Source organism: Amblyraja radiata, chromosome 27 (genome assembly GCF_010909765.2).
Source record: "Amblyraja radiata isolate CabotCenter1 chromosome 27, sAmbRad1.1.pri, whole genome shotgun sequence".
NCBI lineage: Eukaryota > Metazoa > Chordata > Chondrichthyes > Rajiformes > Rajidae > Amblyraja > Amblyraja radiata.
Window position 1 is genome coordinate 17215736 of NC_045982.1, and position 21486 is coordinate 17237221.

General features: G+C 41.9%; 1 protein-coding gene across 2 annotated transcripts in view; it reads left to right on the top strand.

Moving 5' to 3' along the window:
• Positions 1–7719: 7719 nt before the first annotated feature.
• rhbdl2 (rhomboid like 2) overlaps positions 7720–21486 on the top strand; it is a 43470-nt gene continuing 29703 nt past the window's right edge. For both annotated transcript variants that reach the window (XM_033045324.1, XM_033045325.1), the window contains exon 1: positions 7720–7951. The gene's annotated coding sequence lies outside the window, so the exon portion shown is untranslated. The remainder of the gene's footprint in view (positions 7952–21486) is intronic.

The window sequence follows — 21486 nt, forward strand, 5'->3', positions numbered from 1 at the left end:
ACTCGCTTATTGCCGGGTGAGACTGAGCACGCGCGGCAGCCAAGCCCAAGGGGCGGGCGGTGTCTACGCTTCTGCTGCAGGGTGTCGCGAGCATGCGCGTCAGCTTCGGGCGGGAGGGGAGGGGAGAGGAGAGGAGAGGAAGGGAGCACGTGCAAGGGCGGGGCGCTGCTAGTGCACGAGCCGCGTCGGTTGGGCTCGCGCGGCGGCGAGAGATGGGCGTTTGAAGCGAGCGGCGGTTGGAGGCGTCGGACGGAGGAGCGGCCGCCGGTGGGGAGGATGGAGATGCAGAAGGAAAAATGGGGAAGGAGCTGGAGGATCCGGCGGAGGAAGAGGAACCGGGAGAAGGGCTGCAAAGCCCGCGGACGCAAGAAGCAGCTGGGGAGGCGTCTGGCCAGCCGGCGGGAGAAGGGGAAACGCAGCCGGGAAGGGAGGCAGGAGAACAAGGCCGAGAAGCAGAGGACCGCCGACGGGCCGGCGGGGGGAGAAGAGGAGGAGGAGGCGGAGGGGGAACAGGAAAGGGTGGGGTTGAACGAGCTGGGAGAGGAGCAGCGGGAAGAACCCGAGCCGAAGGGCCTGGAGGGTCCGCAGGGGCAGAAGCAGCGAGAGCTGGAGGTCGGCGACCTGCCGGGGCCTGAGGGCGAAGGGCCCAGGGAGCCGTGCACGTCGGCCTTGGGGGAGGAGGCGGTGGAAGAGGATGAGGAGCGGAGTGTCGAGCCCGAAGAGGAGGAAGAGGAGCCGGGGAGAGGCCGATCGGCGGCGGAGGCCGAGCTGCAGCGAGAGCTGGACCGGGCGCTGGGAGCCGAGGAGGAGGAGGACCTGGGCGCGGCTCTGCTCGGCGACACCGACCTCGAGGTGTTGAGCGGCGGCGAAGTGGAAACGGAGCCCGGCAGCCCGGCTGACGTTGAGGGCGAGCGGAGAGAAGGGCTGGAGGAAGAGCGAGGGGCCGAAGAGCCGCAGGAAGCGAGGCACGGAGAAGGGGCGCTGGAGGCGCGAGGAGCGCAGGAACAGGGAGAGGTGGCGCTCGGACACTCGGAGCGCCGGGAGGGAGCCGGAGACGCGCTGATGGGAGAAGAACAACCGGAGGGTCCGGGGGAAGCCGAGCTGCAGCAAAGTGCAGCCGCACCATTCAACTGCAACACCCTCTCAAATTAGGACTGACGAATTGTTCCGCTACAGAAGTCGTTCTAAACATAAAATAGAAGCAAATATCCCAACTCTTAAATGCGTAATTTGTTCTTGAATAACAGATTTTTAATCATAATTAATATGTTCTTAAACGAGTGTTCTGCTTGTTCGAGTTCATTTCACATTTGCAATCAATCTGATTTCCTACTGTTTGTAGTATTTGCTGCGAATTGGTTGATATATTAATAAAATTAATTTCAATGTTTTTGGATGGTTGGAATTAGATTGTAGAGCAACCTTGGTAAGGGAATTAACAGCTACCAACAAACCAACACAAGTTATAGGAGTAGAATTAGGCAATTCGGCCCATCGAGTCTACTCCGCCATTCAATCATGGCAGACCTCATTTTCCCATTTTCCTGTCTTCTCCCCATAACCTCTGACACCCGATCTAATCTAGAACCTGTGGAAGCATCCTTTCCACGTCCACTATGGCTTTCATTATTCTGTAAATTTCAATGAGGTTCCCCCTCAACCTTCTAAACTCCAGCAAGTAGAGGCTCAGTGCTGTCAAATGCTCATCATATGCTCACCCCCTCATTCCTGGAATCATTGTAAACTCCTCTGGACCCTCTCCAGAGCCAGCATATCATCAGATATTGGGCCCAAATTAATGCAGCCTACAATTTAATCTATGGCTAATAGTCAGTGTGGAGAATATTACATATAATCAACTTTAATAAACTAACTCAGGATGTTTCCAAAGTAGATAATCTAACCTCTTATTAATTAGTAAATACAAATGGGTGCAATTAGACCAACCCTTAGAATGAATATACAGTGCTTTTAAGAGTTGTGTGGGAAAGAACTAGATGCTGGTTTAAATTGAAGGTAGACACAAAATGCTGGAGTAACTCAGCGGGTCAGGCAGCATCTCTGGAGAGAAGGAATGGGTGACGTTTCGGGTCAAGACTGAAGAAGGGCGTCAGCATTTTGTGTCTGCTTTCAAGAGTTCCTTTTTCGTGCCTTTTTTAATTCTAGAAGCACATATTTTTCATATTTTGGAGTACTGATGACACATAGTTGACAAATTCATAATAACATACTAGGTATTTTATAAACCAGTGAACCTGGGTGACAATAGAGAAAATAAGCAAAAAAAACAAATGCCTGAGAAACTCAGTGGTGTTTGTGGAACCAAAAGGATGATTCATGTTGCAGGTCAAGATCTTGCAGTTTGATTTTTGACAACCAAGAGCACTGGGTTTAGAGAGTAAGTAGGCAATGATATGTGAAGCTGAAATAGCCAGAAGCACAAATTGGCAGCAGTTTAAAAACATAAGTAGGCCAAGGCTGCTCCATTTAACAATATCAGATTACTGGCATGCAGAAATGGCAGTGTGAGAGGATAAGAGCATGTTTCGCACAGGAACTGGCTCTCTGCCGAACATGATGGCAAATTATACTGATCCCTTCTTGAACATTATCCATATCACTACATATTCATGTGTTTAACAAAAATTATCTTAAATGCCACCATCATAACTGCTTCCACTACCACACCTGGCAGCAGTTTCCAGGTATCTAACACAAAGAAATCTTGCCCTGCACATCTTAAAACTTTCCCCTCCAACCTTAAATCTATGACCTCTTGTATTTGACATTTCCACCCCGGGAAAAAGATTCTGACTATGCCTTGGAAGCTATCCACCAAGGGAAGAGGAATTTTCTTATGCATTACTGCTAGAGTTTTGAATATTATGGGAATCGGAGGACATAAGTTGCACCGAGGTGAAAGATCATTGTATGGCTTCTAATTAGCTTCACCGTTTTCACCATTTCTGAAAGCATTTTCGTTTTCATTCATGTTACTTATTATTCACTATAAAGTCATCTTGATGTCTAGACACAGAAAATGACACCACAGTTATTTAACCAACAACTATAGGCCTAATTTAAACGTTACTTCTGACCAAATTATTTGGCTTTGCCCGTCTCTCCACTCCTCTTAGGAATATATCTAGTCTGCTCTTTGTAGGCTTTGCACTGCTCATTGTAACCATAATTTCTAGCTGTCGTTTTATCTTTGCAGAACAGGCCATGACTTGTGAACCACATTACATTCCATGCCTATAAATAGAACACAGAATAATATAGTACAGCAACAGGGTCTTAGGCCCACAATGTCTGTGCTGAATATGATGCTTAGTTAAACAAATCTGCCTGCATTTGATACACATTTCTCCATTCCCTCTATGTTCATGCGCCTATCCAGTGTTCCATGCACTCACTACACTCTTAAAAAAACTTGCCCAGCATATCTCCTCTAAACTTTGCCCCTCTCACCTTAAAAGCTATGCCCCCTAGTTTTTGACAGCACCGCCCTGGGAAAAAGATTCTGTCTACTCTCTCTGTCTTATAATTTTATATATCTCCATCAGATCTCCCCTATCAAAGTTTGCCCAATCTTTCCTATAGCTAATGCCCTCTAACCAAGGCAGCGGCCCCATAGCGAAAGCGTCCACGTCGCGGGGCTGAAAACTGGAAGTATCCCGAGCTAATTGTGCTACCACCATCTATTGCAACAAGTGATGGCTCGCATTGATTGTCGTCGGAAGTTTGCGTCCTTTTCAGGACGGACGATGACAGCGATGTCAACATTTGAAACATGGAAGATGGACACGAAAGAAGACCAAGGCAGCATTGTGGCGTAACTTCTGCACTTTTCTGGACTCCATATCCTTGCTGTAATTAGGTGACCAGAACTGCACACGCCTTTTAGCTGATAGGACATCACTGAGAACTTTGAATTCTAATATTTTCTGAATTCTACTTCGTAAAAGCAATAACATAATTCTTTTCCATAACCACACAACCAAGAGAAACATTTATTTGTTGTTGGTTTACTTCAAAAGTTAAAATATTTTAGTGATTATTACTTGATGTATATCAATGATTGCAAGCAAATTCTCAGTCTGAAAAAAATAAAACTTTACAATAACCTTTTTTGGAAGTGTATGTTTGTGGATAGAATTGAAGCATTATGAAATTGAAGAATACACAGCTGACTAAATTGTCTAATTTAGATTCACAAATGATTATGAACTGAAGTGTAAAGGTGCTCCAGCAGCTTGGAATCCTAGAAAGGAAAAACAAACAAGATGAAGAAAATAATAACTTGCATTGAAATAATGGCATAAAACTTGCATTTAAATAATTGTGATTATAACAAGAATTATAACAATACCTTTTTGGGTTTGTCTTTGACAAGGTTAACCACGCCACACGTCTTTCATACTCGTTTCACTGGGGTCCGGCTAGCTGCGATCGCACCGCTATTGTCCACACAGATGCTTTCCCTTCCTACTCCTGTGCCATTACCTTTGATGTTCAAAGATCTTTCCTTAGCTCTCTTAGTTCCAATTCTGCCCTTTAGCAAATCATCTGAAAAAATAGTCATCTTCTAAATAAACATCTGAGACTTCCTCATTAACATGCCTATTGGTTCTTCGATTGTCAAAGTGCTTGTCTGGCACTCTGCACTATATATGCTGAAATGTTCTCCAATTAGATCATGGGAAGCTCAGAGCCATTATCACAAATTCTGTTTCCTCTCCATCCCCTGGCCACTAATTCCACAGCTTACGCTCTCAATTGTTTGAAAATGAATCAAAGTATTTGCCATGATATTGTCATATTTAACCCAGAGGTGAGTTTTGAACCACAAACCTTTGGATTCACTGACTTGACATTCCCATCTCTATCAATGTCCTGTTTTGTCTTTGTTTAACTTATCTGAAGCCGTGACCCTCATCCCAGCCTTGATAACTTTAAAATTAACAATTTAAATGCATTCTTGGCAAATCTCTCTCACACCCACCATATATTTGGAGCATTTGAAACACAGCTGCCCTTGTATTTTGGCCTATTCACCCATCACCTAGTGCTAGCATCTGTAAAGCTTTAACTTCTAAAGTTGTTATGCTTGTTTTCAAATTTTCCTCCGACCTTTCCCTCTTTTCATATTATCTAGTGAGATAAATATATATTTGCTGAAAGCCTTTTCCTCCAAGTAGCACAAAGGACAATGTTTTGTCTTTGAGTCTTTAGTGACTAACTGAGAAATTCCCTGAAACATATTCTCCCCATCAATTCTCCACTCCCAGATTCTACCACACAACTACATATCTGGGACAATGTACATTGGTCAATTAACCCACCAACATACAGTTATGTGGGAGGAAACTGGATCTCCGGGGAGAACCTCTCTGAGATATCTGCTCTTCAGTCTGGTCTCTTTGTGGTTCCTGAATTGTTCTATCAATAGCATTTATGTCCTCAATAGCTGAGACCAGAACCCCAACACCCCCTCCTCAAAACTACCTCTCTCCTCCTGTAAGGATTGGTTCTTTGACTAAACTTTTGTTCATCTCCCCTAAAATGGCACAATGTTGAATCTTGTTTGATAACTATGCTGTGAACTGTGGTAAAGAACGTTTAGTTGGGTTGGAGGAACCATATAAACACATGTTGTTATTGTCATTTATATGGAGTTTTATTAATAACTTTGGACTTCCCAAAGTGCATATAACTAATTTAGTACTTTCAAAGTGCAGTTACTGTTGTAATATAAGAAATAATTACTATTTTCATTATAAAACATTTCCTTAAAAAACAATTTAAATTGCATTAAAAACAATTGATGTGATGCTTTTTTAAATTCTAGAAATCCATCATATGTTGTCTTGTGAGCAAGATGGCTCTTTTGCCTTTCAATGCAAAAACTTTGCCAAACACTGTTTTGCATGCAGCCATCCATGTCCTTTAACAATTTACTATTCAACCAGCCTATCTGCCAATTGCCCTGAAAATGGCCTGGTGAATGGAATTGAAATGGTGACAGCATCACACAGTGTAGACCTGACCAAAACGGCCGATGAGGGCAGAGCTGTAGATGTTGTGTACATGGATTTCAGTAAGGCGTTCGACAAGGTTCCGCATGATAGGCTGCTCCGGAAAGTTAGATTGCATGGGATCCAAGGAGAGATAGCTGAATGGATAGCAAATTGGCTCCATGGAAGGAAGCAGAGGGTGATGGTGGAAGGTTGCTTCTCGGACAGGAGGCCTGTGACTAGTGGTGTGCCTCAGGGTTCGGTGCTGGGCCCGTTATCGTTTGTCATCTACATCAATGATTTGGATGTGAACGTTCAGGCAAGATTAGCAAGTTTGCTGATGATACAAAAGTTTGTGATACAAAAAGATAGTGAAGATGGTTGTTAAAGATTGCAGCATGATCTGGATCGTTTGGCCAGATGGGCAGACAAATGGTTCATGGAATTTAATACAGAGAAGTGTGAGGTGTTGCATTTTGGGACATCGAACAAGGGCAGGACCTGCGCAGTAATTGGTAAGCCTCTGGGTAGTGTTGTATAGCAGAGGAATTTAGGAGTACATGTGTATGGTTCCTTCAACACCGTGTTGCAGGTAAATAAGGTGGTCAAAAAGGCTTTTGGCTCTTTGGTCTTCATCAGTCAGAGTATTGAGTACAGAAGTCAGGAGGTCATTTTGCAGTTGAGACCGCATCTAGAATATTGTGTTCAGTTCTGGGCACCACATTATAGGAAATATATTGTTAAGCTTGAAAGGGCTCAGAAAAGATTTACGAGAATGTTGCCAGGACTAGAGGGTGTGAGCAATAGGGAGAGGTTGTGTAGGAAAAAACTGTAGATGCTGGTTTAAATCAAAGATAGACACAAAATGCTGGAGCAACTCAGCGGGACAGGCAGCATCTCTGGAGAGAAGGAATGGGTGACGTTTTGGGTCTATAGAAGGGCCTCGACCCAAAATGCACCCATTCCTTCTCTCCAGAAATGTTGCCTGTCCCGCTGAGTTGCTCCAGCATTTTGTGTCTACCTTCAAGAGGCTGAGTAGGCTGGGTCTCTATTCTATGGAGCGCAGGAGGATGAGGGGTGATCTTATAGAGATCTACAAAATCATGAGAGGAATAGATTGGGTAGATGCACAGAATCTCTTGCCCAGAGTAGGGGAACCGAGGACCATAGGACATAGGTTCAAGGTGAGGAGGAAAATAGGAATCCGAGGGTAACTTTTTCACACAAAGGGTGGTGGTGGGTGTATGGAACAAGCTGCCAGAGGAGGTAGTTGAGGCTGGGACTATTCCATCGTTTAAGAAACAGTGAGACAGGTACATGGATAGGACAGGTTTGGAGGGATATGGACCAAGCACAGGCAAGTGGGACTTGTGTAGCTGGAACATTTCCTTCGTCTGAAGAAGGGTTTCGGCCCGAAACGTTGCCCATTTCCTTCGCTCCATAGATGCTGCTGCACCCGCTGAGTTTCTCCAGCATTTTTGTGTAGCTGGAACATTGTTGGCCGGTGTGGGCAAGTTGGGCCGAAGGGCCTATTAACACACTGTTAACTCACTATGACTCTATGTAGCTATATAAGATGAAGCAGTGCTACGGCTATGTGTGTTCAAATTTGCGTTTTTTAACATTTTATGAAAGCTTCTTCCTCCTAGCAGCACAATGGATAATGCATGGAGACAAGGGATAATTGACAGCTCGTTCAACCTCTACGGGTTCTTCTGGCTTCCACTGCACCAATCAGCTTGATCCCGGTAGTCCAGAACATTGATCAAAACTTTTACGGGCAAAATCGAGCTTTGGGAAAATTACAGCGAATCTGCAAAACGTGCGGAGCTGTTAGTGGATGTGGACTCCGGATTCACAACATTAGCTCGCTCGTTCAAAAACATCTGGAAAGAGATCCTCGACAGACTTTGTACGGAGAACATCTGACCCAGGTAAACGAATTCTTCATCCCCCGATGTTACATATAGTTAGGTATAGAGCGAGTATATTTTCCAGTCTTACGTTCAATTGCAACAATCGCTTCGAAGCTATAGGTCGGAATCAGCAGTTGTGAGATGACTTTGTTGCTCTGACAAGTCTTTGTTCCAGCCGTCCTTAAATTGTCATCAATGTGAAGGCTATTTTTCAAAGTTGGTGGCAGAGATCTGGCAGTAAATGTGTTCGTCCGAGTGGGGTGGATATTCGGTTACTACGTTAGACTAAACAGGTTTGCTCTCTATTTTGAGAGGCGCCTGAATAGACTGGAATGCGCAATAACCTGTTTACAAATTAAAAGCTGCAGTTCTCTGTCTAAAATGTAAATGGTGATTATTTGTTATTCAAATATTATTTACCAAGAACCCTGATCGTGCAAACGCGGACCAGATCAGGAAACATTTCCAGCGTCCGAAGTTTCCAAGGTTTGGGATTGTCAGGAAAAACAGTTTTTCTCTGAAATATAAGCCCTGTGTGTAATTGTTCATTTATCTCAGCAAAAGCACTTTCATATGATTAGCCAATATACAAGCAGGAAATAATGCACAATGCGTTTTCCACAAATAGCCTCCGACATTTCCTATTGTGTCCCATGGAGCACAGGTTGATTTTTCCATCTGATGGTTTATTGCCAGAGACTCTGTAGGTTTCAATCCATGACATTTTACTGCACTTCAATCCGACTAAAAATCCTGAGCCTACCCTTCGCACCATATATCATCTTGTTTGATAATACAATTTTTTTTTTGTTATAGTATGCATAAAGTAATTTCAACAGTTTTTATTTAGCTCCTCAATGCTGCTTTTTACATGTTTGCTCAGTGCCAAAACCTGAAGCCAAAGATCTGATCAGTGATCAGTACTTGCACAAGGATTGGGTGGTGGAGGTGAGATGACCTCAGTAATAAATGATAGAACATCGTTTAGATTCATTGGTAGGAACTGTTGAAAAATAAAATTTGTGCGGACAAATGTAGAGTCAGTGTCTGCAAAAGTTTGAGTTGGGATAGAATTTTCCACATTTCTCAACAATGCCCATGGTCGTCAGCCAAGATACAGTGTATGTCAGTTTCTCATATTAACATCCCAATGTCCAGAACACTGCCAACTGGATAAATAGTGTAGAACCACGGATGCCTTTAGTTGCTTTGAATGTGTGCTCTGTACCCACGCATTGCCAAACAAAACTCACAAAAGAGTATTTTGATAGATAGGGACAGTCAGGTTGCATTGATTAGTATTTTCAATTTCTACAGGAGCGAAATAGTTCGAATTGGATGGGCAAGTTACTTTTACACTTCACTCAATTTTATCTCCATAGGCTCGTCATTCTTCACCCCTTCTTGGTTCGCCAATCACCTACCTCTTGCTTCTTTCTCATCCCTTCCCATCTCCTCTTTATACTAGCTATCTACCCTCTCCACTATTAGTTCTGATACAGAGTTTCAACCCAAAACATTCACCATTCCTTTCCACCCCCAGATACTGCTCAACCCACTGATTACCTCCAACAGATTGAAGTCTAAATCACTACCATCGCCTGTTCTATGTTTCCACAAATGTCAACAATTCCATCATCTGATTTAAATAGCATAATAATGATTTGGCACATCTCTCTCTTCAGGTCCTAAAATATTTCAATTGAAAAAATGTTCATGCAATAGAAATATATTATTGCATTTGAGGGGAAAAAGAGGGATTATTTTGCACCCTAGATACTTTCTATATATTGTAAACATTTAAAAGTAATTGAAAATAAAAATAACTGCAAATGCTGGAAATCTTTGAAAATAAATAAAAATATAAAATTCTGGAAATACTCAGCAGGTGAGGTCGCATCTGTGGGAAGAGAAACAAGGTTAACATTTTGAGTTGAAGACCTTTTGTCAGAAAAAAAAGTAAAAGTGATAGTGTGCTTTTAATGGTAGTAATATTTTTGCAAATAATTGCTGAAGAACCAGCAGGAGACAAATATTTCAAAAGGGTTAAATGTAAAAACAATGTGTTCAAGAAATAACAAATTTGAGATTTGAAAGGGGTTAAAATGACTGAAATCTGAATAGGGCAGCTGAGTTTGGTTATGGAGGTGGAATATGAGGAAGATGGACGAACCAAACAAGCTATATCCGCACCTCGCTCACTCTGCATGTTATCAGTGAGTTTACCAGATAAACTTGTTGAAAATCCACCAAAGTAAAAAAAGTCAAGTCAAGAGAGTCAAGAGTGTTTTATTGTCATATGTCCCGGATAGAACAATGAAATTCTTACTTGCAGCAGCACAAGAGAATATATAAACATAGTACAATATAAACCATATAACAAATGAGCAAAAAAAGTTCAGTGTGTGTATATATACACTCACGCATTGTACACATAAAAAAAACCCCCAATAATAGTGCAATAATAGTCTATGTAGTTCAGAGCTTATTGAACTCTCTTGAATCTTGAATCTTTAATAGCCTAATGGCTGAAGGGAAGAAGCTGTTCCTGAATCTGGATGTTACAGTTTTTCAGGCTCCTGCTCATTTATTGTTTTGTCTTTTTTATTATTCCATGTCCTTGCAACATTTTTACAACCAATTATTCCTTCAATGCAATGGATCAAATTGAACATCTGTCTGGATTTTAATGGGGAATGATTAATGGAAAGTGTGAGGCACTTTAACATCAGTGATATCAAACCATGGACCTTGTCTCCATGCTCCAAAATATCTGTTCACTTGATACAAGTACAAGCATGATCCAGCATGATCCAGCACCATAGGAGTGGTTGCACATGTCAAAATTCTTCCACTTTAGGATATTTGTTGTATATCACCGCAGGCGACTAGTTTGTAAGTGCCTTGAAATCATATGAATTCAAGTTGATTCTGTTGACAGTGGCTGCAAACAACAGAAGTTGTGGAGGAGGGAAAGGTCACTATCAGCTGCTTTGGGATTTCTTTGTTTGCAGAAGTTTGTCAGTAATGATAGTTTCATGGTGTAATAACAATTAAAGGAAAGGTTGCAGGGGATGAGTTTTGGAGGAAATTGTAAGAGGGGGTGGGAGATAAGGTACTCCAAGTGATCCATTTTTGCTCTAACACAAGGGAAGTAAAAAGATTTCCTGGTATAAATTCCTTTTGGTTTTGGCTGCAAATCCTGCTGTTGTCAGCTTGTGGGCAAAGTTGTAATGGCTATCCTTCGTAGACCACAGTTAATGTGGCAGATGGATGATGAGATGGCCTGAAAGTTAAAATGTTGGTCTGCGATCTGTATGTCTTTTCTGAAGGGGATGTTGCAGCAGAAGAGAGTCTACTGCATGGTTTTATCTTAAAATCAATCAATTTCTGTCAGGTGACTGGGTTAGAATCAAATAATAGCAGATTTAGAATAGCAACAATAATGATGGCAAAAATATTAGCATTGCCAAATCCAGGAGTGTACTCTATCCCTCATTATTGAGCTCACTACATAGTGACTAAAATTTCCAACATCAAATTAGGAATTCAATGACTTCTCTACCTTTTACACAACTCTCATCATCATTAATATTCGGGTAGTTACAAGCATTTCTGCACCAGTGCTTCTGCAGATCAATAATTTGTTCATACACTTGCTCTCCCATCTCTCTTGGACTGAGTGGAAGTCCATAGAACAGTGCCAACAGCTGCAGAAGGGTCTCGACCCGAAATATCATCCATTCCTTCTCTCCAGAGATGCTGCCTGTCCCGCTGAGTTACTCCAGCATTTTGTATCTATCTTTGGTTTAAAGCAGCATCTGCAGTTCCTTCCTGCACCAACAGTGTGGTTACTGCTTTATTGCTCTTTAGTTCAACCCTGATTAAATCATAATGAATCTTGCTGGATCCAGCTATCATCTTATTCTCCACTAATTAATTGGTCTAACCAAATGTTGTGAAGCCATTTTAAATTGCCCCACAGATTAAAACCAATGATTCTGTAAAGTTATTTAAGCATTCATTTTGAAAATAAGTGAATAACAATTATGGAGAAAAGGCACAAAATGCTGAAGTAACTCAGCAGTTCTGGCAGCCTCGCTGGAGAACATGGACAGGTGATGTTTTGGATTAGGACCCTTCTTCAGACGGATTGAGGGATAGCAGAAAATAATGCTGGAAGAAAGGAGGGGCAGGACAAAGCATGGTTTGTAATAGGTGACACAGGCGAGGATGTTTTTTGATAGGCAGATTGATGAATAAAAGCCAGAGATGAAAAGACAGGTGTGAGCCCAAAATGTTTAAGAATTGTGAATTGTTAAGCTTGGGAATAGAAACGTTGCGAATTGTTTAGCCCGTGGAAGGGAAGCAGGTGGAGGGGGGAGGAGGAGAGGAAAAACCTTGCAAGTCAGCCAGGTTTCAGGGGAGGAGAGTGGAGGGTGGGAATCGTGGGGGAGAAAGAAGTGGAGGAAAGGTGTTGTATGTGGGTTAGTCACCAGTACCTAAAATTGGAAAATTCAATGTTAATACCATAGGGTTGCAAGCTGTCCAAGCTGAATATGAATAAAGATTATGGAGCTGTTTCATGCAATGAGTGACAGGAACATGCATCTTCTGAGCCTTATTCAATTATGTTCAATTATGACTTCTCCTTATGCCAGAAATGTAACATTTAAAATGGAGGGAGGATTAAGGGTGTTTTCCGCTCACAGTAACAGGGAAACAACGCAAAAAGATTGATATGTTTGTGTGCCCAAAACACTCAGCCAGACAGAGTTCATTTACATTGCATGGAAAATGTATGACTATATTAGGAACAGTTTAGAAAAAATTTAGGTGGCTGGATCTTATTTATAATCATCGTCTAACTCATGACCCACTTCTAGCTGAAGGAAACAGTGAAAAAAATTGAAAGAAAGTTATGTATTTAGTAAAATTAAAAAGTGTGATGTTGCTGTTCTTCCATATCTCAGCATCTGGATCCTCCACCAACTTGGATGCCTATATAACAACTATGCATTATGCGGGTGTTTAAAGATGAACTATTTTGAAGAGGTGATAGTGTCAGATTTGAAAGCAAAAAAGACTGTATCTGAGGGGAGAGCACAGTTAATAATATCTGTTGACATGGAGATGGAGTGGGAGGTGTGTGGTCAGTAATTTAGTGGGATTAAAGTTGTAGGAGTAGCATAGTCAAGATGTGTTCAGAAAGAGCATGAAGGAAAGATTCAGAGAGAAAAGAAAAGAGGGTGCACATTGGGGATCGTGCATGGAGGAATATTAGAGGAAATTTGCTTCATGAGCTGGGGTAAAGGAGGAAGTGGGGTAGGCACCTAATCAGATAGAATAATTTTTAGTCTCAAAGAAGTTCATGAACGGACTAGACATGTGCTGCCTATCTGAGTCAACTGGGAATCAGTTCCGTTGCTCTGCTCTGGACTTTTTCCAAGGTCACCAGGCATCTGTATGAAATGAAAAAAAATAACTGTGGTGCTGTGCAATGTGCAAAACACTGAAAGCTATTGTTGACTCACTTGGTGTAATCATCCTTGGCAACAACTTCCTGTTCAACATGGTGAGGCCTCTAATTGTTTGCTTTGGTATTATGACTGAGATCACAGTTCTGAATAAATTATACTTAATATAGGTACAGTGAATTCCTTCTTCAGAATTACATTTCTGATTTCAGTAAAGACAGGGTATTAAATTAAAAGGTAAAATTTAAAGCACAGCATGTTTCATTGAAACTATTTTCTTTCCTCTATGTAATTTGTGAATGTGCCTTTGTGATTTATTCACTCATGCACAAGAGCGTCTTCATTTAAAGGAAATCTGATTCCCCTCTTTTCGACAATTGTTCTGTATTTAAGAATTCTAGCCCCAAACACAGGTTTTTTTTTACGACACAAATTAATTGTCACTGTAGTTACCTTGACAACTATTACAAAAAATAATTATATCATTGAGTATTTTTGGAGGGAAACCCAGCATGTTTTTGTAATGCAAGACCTAACTGAGAATTGGAGTAAATGAAAAGTCACAGGAAAATAATGTAAAGAAAAACAACAAAGCAGATATCTGTAACCTGTATGGTCTTTGAGACATACACATTGGCCTGAGAACCAAAGAAATATAGGAGAATGTGTGGGTCAGAGATGATAGAAAACTGCAGATATGACAAATAGATTTTGATTAATTTAAAAGTAAATAACAAATCAGAAAAAATTACAAATGCTGGACATATGAAACCAAAAAGAAAATCCTGGAAACACTCAGTTAGTGCAAGTGCGGACACTGCGGCCTGCCGAGGATGGGCAGAAAAGAGGCGGTCGGGTCGAGGAAATGTTGCGGTAAGGTCGTCGGGCCAAGGACAGGCAACGGAGAGGTGGATGGACCGTGGAGAGGTGGTTGTGCTGCGCTGCCGGAACAAAGAGGGATCCGGCAGGGGGCTGCCAAAAATGAAGATGGTCCTGGCGGGGTGAGGGTGGGGATGCCGAGAACGACGAGGGACCAACATGAATCTAATGTGTACGTTTGTAACTTTGTCGGTGCCGGGAACGTGGCGGCTCTTCGTGTACTTTGTGTATTGTATGCAAAACAAAGAATTTCACTGTAACCAGGTTCATGTGATAATAAAGTATCATTGAATTGAATAGTTGGGCAGATTCAGATTAATTTATTGTCATATAGACCAGGGTGCAATGAAATTCAATGTTCACATACAGTGTACACGGTATATATAACAGTAATAATAAATACAACAGTGAATGCAAAACAGCAGAATTGAGCCAGATTGCAATTCAAGTAGTGTAGAATATTAAAGTGCAGTAAAAGGGTTTCCCCAAAGAGATAGAGTTAAGATTAAGAGTATAGAGCAACATCTTAAGGAAGGCTGTGTGAAAGAGGTAACTGGATCAGGAGTTTGATAGGATTGGAGAAGAAACTGTTCTTAAGTGTGGACATCCGAGCATTCAATCTCCTGCATCTTTTCCCAGAAAGTAGCTAAAGGAACAGGGACAGGCCAGAATGGCAGACTGACATCTGTGATGATGGTTCCAACCTTCCTGGTGTAGTGCACCATGAAGATGGACTGGACGGAAACAAGTGACGAGCCTGTGATGGACTGGGCTGAATTCACCACTTTCTGCAGATTCAGATGGTCAAGAACAGAGCAGTTGCCAAAAAAGGCTGAGATGCATCCCATCAAAATACTCTCCATAGCACGTCTGTAAAAGTTCAAGAGAGCCCTTGTGGACATGCTGAATCTTCTCAGATGCCAAGAATGTAAATAGACTGTTGTTCTTCCATGATCACTGGTTCAGTCTGAAGGGGTCAGGTTAGTTTGTCGGTGTTATGGATGCTTAGAAACTAGAATCTGTTGATCATCTCTGCAGCAGATCTGATGATGAGGGCAGGGTTGTGTTTACTCCTCTCTTCCTTAGGTCAAAAACTAAAGGGCCTGTCCCACTGAACGAGGTAATTCAAGAGTTCTCCCGAGTTTTCCCCTGATTCGATCTCGGAGAACGTCCGTAGGAGTTTGTGGATGTCTCGTAGCGGCTCGTACGAGTAAAAAGTAACAATTTTTTTCATCACAAGTATTTTTTTAGTTTGTTTCTGAGTTTGCCGGGTTTCCCGAGTACGTACCGTTAGCATTACGAGCCACTACGGGACATTCACAAACTCCTACGGACCCACTACGGACTTTCTCCGAGTTCGAATCGGGAAAACTCGGGAGAACGCTTGAACCACCTCGTACAGTGGTACAGGCCCTTAATTCTTTCACCTTGCTGATATTAAGGGCTAGGTTGTTGTCCTAACACCATGACACAAGGTTTCTGTACTTCTGACTCATCATTATTGTTGATCTGGCCAACAACAACAGTGTCATTTAAAGTTTGAGTTGTTATTTTACTTATCCACACAGCCATGGGTAGAGCAAGGGACTGAACATACAAACCTAAGGGGCATCAGTGTTGAGGGTCAGTGTGAAGAGATGTACCTTTAACTGTTCAGGTCTGAACCATTTGTCAGTCAGAGAAAAAGAGAAAGCAAGTTATTTTTCATGAGCAGAGAGGGTGGGAGTGGGATAGGCACAACAGAGAGAATAATAATAATAATAATAATAAATTTTATTTATGGGCGCCTTTCAAGAGTCTCAAGGACACCTTACAAAAATTTAGCAAGTAGAGGAAAAACATGTAAGCGGAATGAAATAAATAGTAGAGACATGACTAGTACACAAATTAAAGACAGAATTCAATTCAAAACACAATATGAGGCAATTCAAGCACAGATGAAAAGGGAGGGGGACGTGGGGCTAAGGATAGGCAGAGGTGAAGAGATGGGTCTAAGGCGGGACTGGAAGATGGTGAGGGACACGGAATTGCGGATCAGTTGGGGAAGGGAGTTCCAGAGCCTGGGAGCTGCCCTGGAGAAGGCTCTGTCCCCAAAACTGCGGAGGTTGGATTTGTGGATGGAGAGGAGACCAGCTGATGTGGATCTGAGAGACCGTGAGGGTTGGTAGGGGGAGAGGAAGTCAGTGAGAATGTCACTAATAGGGTGAGACCAATTGAGTTAAAACAACTGTGTAGGGAGGAACTGCAGATTCTGGTATGGAGAAGGGTCTCGACCTGAAACGTCACCCATTCCTTCTCTCCAGAGATGCTGCCTGAGTTACTCCACCATTTTGTGTCTATCTTTAAGTTAAAACAACTATTGGTAGTTGTTAGAAGCACAATATGCTTCTATGTTTGTTTAGTGTATTTATATTAGTGAGAATGGGACCTATCCAGTAATCCAGGCTATTATTACTACGTACAGCTGAAGAATGCAAGGTGTTTCTAACTGCCAACATTTTTATTAACTAATTTGGCATCACCTATCAGATATATTCCCTTTGTGCTACCCCTTCCTCCCTCACTTTCTCGGCTACAGAAGCTAAACCTCTTTTCTTTATTTTCCAGTTCTCATGAAACGTCTCAAATCTGAAACATTGACTGTTTGTCTTTCCACAAATGCTGCCTGACCTACTGGCTATTTCCAGCATTTCCTGTTTTTGTTAAAGAGTCAACTTTTGAAAATAATTATGATATGTGGACAGGAAAAGCAATAGTCTTGGTGGACCAAATGTTTTGCAGAAACAACTGAAAGATGTGAACTCTTGGCTATGTCTGAGTGGAGCCTGGGAAGGAGAGGAAAGGTAGAGGCTGCAGCAGAGGCTTTCAATCTTAAACCCTGAACTTAACGTATCCCAGCGATGAGACCGAGACAGATTTGGGATGGATCGCACGTTGTGACCCTTCTGAGTTAATTCTTCACTGAAGCCCACAGAGAGTAAAAGTAGATGTGTTTTGAAGGGGGCATCAGACCTACAGAGCCATTTCCCCTCAGAAGACCAGGTTAAAACAGAGTGTTACTGATGAAGCCTCTCAAACTTGCTGAAGGTGGGAATGTTGGTGAGAACAGAAGGAAAGAACCTTAAGAAAAAAGAGAGTAGTGGAGAAACAATGTTTTCAGTACATTCCTAAATTAATGATTGGTTGGTGCTAGAGTAGAATGACCTCCAATAGCGATAGACATGTTCTAGGCAGGTCTGGGTTTAAATGACTAAACCTATGTCCACTTAACACACACAAGACAGAAATTAAGCTGATGTTAAGAGGAGTGACAAAGATAAGAGAGACGGTTTTATGGGAACAAAAAGTTCAGCAATGCAGGTGGGGCATGTCTGAACCAATTCATGGCAAAATGGAGTATTACAGTGAATGGCAGGCAGTGTGTTTGATATTCTGACAGTACAATAGTCACTTATTAACTAATGAGAGTATTTCATTAAACAAAAGTACAGTTGAGAGGTGCAGATACAAAAGAAAGTGCAATTGAAACATAGTCATAGAAATAACCAGTTGGCCACTGTGTTAATGCTGATATTTTTTCCTCTCTACACTAATTCAGTTTTCTCCCATTTAGTCTAATTCCATGCCTATTTAAGTGCCCATCTAAATGTCTATTAAACATAATGATCGTATCTGATTTCACCGCCTTTTCTGCTAGCAAGTTCCAGATATCAAAAGTATTGGAAAAAAACCTATCCCCACAAATCCCCTTAAAAACTTATTTTGCTCACCTTAAATCAATGCCTTTTTTTTAAATACCAAACGAAAGTCATCCAATCCAGGCTGCATCCTGGTAAATCTCCTCCACATTCTCTCCAGCACAACCACTTCATAGAGGGTGGCAGCCAAAACTACATACAATACTCCAAGTGAAGTCGAACGACTGTTGTAAATTTGCAATGTTGCATTAAACCAACATTTGTATTCTATGTGTTGGTCTCAGAACGAAGCATGCCATATGCCTACTCAATTTGTGAGGTAAACCTGTTTCCAATTGTAGAGAACTCTGGACCTGTATACCAGTCTGATAATTCACCAACATTCCTTAGCGCCCCATCATTTATTATATCATTCCACCTCTATTTGTCTTCCTAAATGCACCTCACATTTACTCCATTATGCCACCCAACTTTCCATCCAATTGCTGGCCTGTTGTAGCCTTGGACAACTTTCCTCGCTATCTACACCACCACCAACTTTTGTGTCGTCTATACTAGTATAACTAATCATACCCCCTACATTCACATCCAAGTCATTGACATATCTCACAAATAATAAGCCCAGAACTAATACCAACAGTGTACCATTGTTCACAGACTAAGATGGGGGAGGGATGCAGAGAGAGAGGGGGGATGCAAGGGATCATTGAAGCTAGAGAAATCAACATTCTGGACACTGGGTTTTAGTCCCACCCTAGCTGTTGTACTAGTTTCACTGTCATCCTGCTGAGTTTCAATGTTTATATCACTCGTTATCACCTCTCTCACAGCCAACAATGGGCCATTGTGGGCTCCACCTTTCCTTGATCATTGTTGTTGGGTATGACTTGTCCTTTTGCATACCTGTCGTTCATTTGTTCTTTGTACCTTTTCATACCTCCCGTTTCCCTCTCCCCTGACTCTCAGATTGAAGAAGGATCTGGACCTGAAACGTCACCTATTCCTTCTCTCCAGAGATGCTGCCTGACCCGCTGAGTTACTCCAGCTTTATGTGTCTGCATTCGATGTAAACCAGCATCTACAGTTTCTTCCTAAACATAATCAAAGACCTGTCCCACCCTGGTCATTCTTTCTTCTCCCAGGTCAGGCCAGGCAGAAAGTACAGAATCTTGAAGTGCACACCACCAGACTCAGAAACAGACTTCCCCCCCTCTGTTATCAGGGTTCTGAATGGTGCTTCAATAAGTTAGAGTACAGCCCTGATTCTCCTCTACCACATTGCATTAGACTTTGTCTCTAGAATTGTTATGCTACAATGCTCAGAACTCTATTCTACACTCTGTACCTTTCCCTTTGCGTTACCTATTGCACTTGAACTTGAATTTGGCTTGATTGTATTCATGTATGGTATCTGATTTGATTAATAGCATGCAAAACAACGCTTTTCATTGTTCCTTAGTACACATGACACTAATAGTAAACCTAAACTTAAGTGTCCTTCTTGCCTGCTTCATTGTCTGCCTTGAACATCCTTCATCATTTCTATTTCTGCATGAATTGCAGCTGTTGGTAGAGTAATAGAGTGATAGAGATAGAGGATAGGTGACGTTTTTGTTTGGGACCTTTCTACAGACTCTTCTGCAGGTCACGACCCAAAACATCACCTATCCATGTTCTCCAGGGATGCTGTCTGACCCGCTTAGTTACTTCAGCACTCGGTGTCTTTCTTTTGTAAACTAGCAACTGCAGTACCTTGTTTCTATATGTCAAAGGTAAGAGTTTACTGTGGGACTGAGAACGGTTGCTTCAGATTAACATGTGTTTTCCAGATGTGGTTTAATTAGAACGTATGACACAGTGAGAGGCTTTGACTCCAGAAATACATGCACTAGGGTCTACGGTGTAAACTTATAAAAAACTAAGTTCAAGCAAATTATTTTGTCCAAAGGATTTTTTCCTTTTCATTAAGCAAGTAACCCGACACTGTGATAATCAGATGTCAAGAGTTCAGAATGAGTCCCTTCTAGACTTCCTGCTAATGTTTCTAAAGCTCCACATTATTAAATTGTTGAGCATAATTTCCTGTTTAAATAGACATCAATTGTAAGCAAGCAATTATTTATGTGGGCACATGCCAGCCAATCTGCAATCAGCTCCTTGTGTTTTTGTGTTTTTTCCATTAAAAAATGAATGACGTGCTTTTACAGTTTCCAAATATGCTCTGAAGGTTTCCTGTGTTTTATCCTGCTCCTCTCATAATAGAAGATCTGAAAAGAAGTAAAATTACTGAGGGGCGGGAAGGGAAATGCCCCAAAGGATCTATATTGCACGCAAAACTGGCGAGGGAAGGTTCCAGAAAAAATAATAAAATATTTTAAATATCAAGACTGTTCATAATTTTGTTTTTTCTCCCTCCCTTATTTGACCTCAGCCTCTACTCCCAGTGACCACTACACTTAATCTTGTCAACATCTTCCGCCAGCTTGTTATTTTATTGGAAACACAAAATCTGGAGTAACAGAGCAGGTCGGACAGGCAACATTTCAAGTGAAACCCTTCAGATGGAAGGAAGTTCCGACCCGATACATCGTCTGTCCAGATGCTGCCTGACCCGCTGAGCTCCTCCAGCACATTGTGTTTTGATCAAAATTCCAGCATCTGCAGTTTCTTGTGTCTCATTGTTATTTTATTTGACTAATGCCATCCAGCTCCACCGATCAATCGGAGGTAGGCAAAATTGCTGGAGAAACTCAGCGGGTGCGGCAGCATCTATGGAGCGAAGGAAATAGGCAACGTTTCGGGCTGAAACCCTTCTTCAGACTGATGCAGGGTGGGGGGGGGTGGGAAGAAGAAAGGAAGAGGAGCCAGAGGTCTGAGGGAGAGCTGAGAAGGGGAGGATCAGTTTCTATCGATCAATCTTTATCGGTTGCCCATTGAATCCATAAAAATGAGATCAATTCTAATTTGATTGCAGGTAATTCTAATGATAGGCTGACAAGCCAAAAAGGGATCCTGGTGAATAACTTCCATCCCTTACAAACATCTCATTGCCTTGGTACAACAACAAATATTGGTTCAATGCAAACATTAATGATAAGGGGCTCATTCTCAAATCTTGCTTTAGTCTCTTCACATTCATCTGAGGCAATACTTTCTTTTGAGCACCTCACTCAATTACTTTTCTCCGTCAGTATACCATTAAAATCATCAATACTTGTTTACTGCCTCCCATCAGTGTCATTGCTAATGCCCTCTTTTAGTTTGCTTCCTCCTCTTTACTGAGCATCCTTGGTCATTTCTGCCATTGACACAAATTCCCCCCTTCTCTTCTGCTTTAGCAACACTGCGCTCTTCACTGCCCAAACACTATCTTTGAGCAACTTCTCAGTCTCATTATTTTTCACAATCTCCCCTGGGATCTGAGACAATTTCTGATCACTGCCTTATATCCATTTTTAGCTGAAATTGTCTATCCAGCTTTAACACCATCTACATATTT